This window comes from Belonocnema kinseyi, chromosome 4, assembly GCF_010883055.1.
Source record: "Belonocnema kinseyi isolate 2016_QV_RU_SX_M_011 chromosome 4, B_treatae_v1, whole genome shotgun sequence".
Classification (NCBI taxonomy): domain Eukaryota; kingdom Metazoa; phylum Arthropoda; class Insecta; order Hymenoptera; family Cynipidae; genus Belonocnema; species Belonocnema kinseyi.
Genome location: NC_046660.1, coordinates 84,374,063 through 84,375,574, shown reverse-complemented (window position 1 = coordinate 84,375,574; position 1,512 = coordinate 84,374,063).

The window sequence follows — 1,512 nt, the reverse complement described above, 5'->3', positions numbered from 1 at the left end:
AAATCTCTATCCCATCCACACACTACTCCTTTCCCCTGCCGAGTGAGTCACGCCTACCCCGAAAGGGAAATGGCTTAATGGTGTAATAATAATAATAAAATATTGCTAAATAGAACAAGGTGGCCGCAAAACCTTATTTTAAAAATTCCCTGATTGAGGAACGTTGCGAAATGCAAAATGTTTTATTATCGTGTTTCAATGTTGGGTAGTGTCCAAATTACAATTTTATGCTGAAAGCCTTTAAGAATTTTGAAATTAGACGCGAAAAAATGGTAAATTATAAAATATTTGAATTATGATTTACTTGAAACGGCATTTTAACCAAATTTGGGAATGTTGACATTTAAAGTAAACAAAAAAAATCAAAAACCTTCAATATTTCGAGAAAATATAGTGATTAACATCCCTTTTGACGCATAAAATAATCAACATTGTATTACTTGTGATTTTGGAAACGCTGTTCAGAATTAGCAAAATTTGGAAGAAAAGAGCGTACCAACTATTGAGCGTAACATTCTTTTTCATTCTGTTCCACACCCTTAACTATAATCAGGCTATTTACCTGACATATGATTTTAAGTCCCCGGTCCTTTCCCGCTTTTATCTCGGTTAATTTTTATTTTTTCTCAGTCAGTTTCATAACATTTAGAAGATTTGAGTGGTGTAAAACGAGTTTTAAAGATTTCTAAACATTTTAAAGAAATTCAAAGAACTTTTATTTTGGTCATGAGAATTACAATTCTGATTTGAAACAGAGAATGTTGGAAAAGAATTATAATTCTGAATTTTGAACAAGAATTTTTTTTATATCCCTCCTTCGGAACCAGAATTAACATTATTTTCCAAAATTCTCGCTGCGTATCAATAATTCCCGGTCCTATAGGATCTAAATTATAAAACGGTTCATTCCCGATTCCAAGTCACATTTAGATTAATTTCCAGAACTCCCTGCTACAATTTAGAACTATATTAACTTACAACATTTTCTATTATAATACAGAAAAATACTAACTCTCTTTTTCTACATTTTTGAAAAGGAAAGTTTCAAATAATGACGATTGCTGACTGAATTTTCAAAAATCGGAGTTGGAATAGGGAATTTTCGAAAGCTAACGAATTCTGACTTGGAACGGGGATTGTTTTCTTTAATTCCACTTTTATCAATCAGAATTAAAATTATTTTCCGAAATTCTCTGTTCAAAAGTAACAGGGATTTTTTTTAAACCGTTCTTCTAAATTAGAATAAAAGTTCTTTTTCAAAATACCCGTACTATGTCGAAAATGCTCTGCTCTAAGTCAAATTCGAGGTAAAAAGCATATTTTAAGAATAGAGACTAAACTGCGAGAAGATATTAATTTTTTTTATATGTGTTTAATGCTACTGTTCGGTCTTTAATATCGGCCATCTTAATAGTGTGTTTCCCAGAATAAAAATCCTTAAAAAATGTTATTTCTGTGAACAGCGAAAGGGTTCCTTCCCCCCCCCCCCACGATACGTTGAAAAGGGGAAGG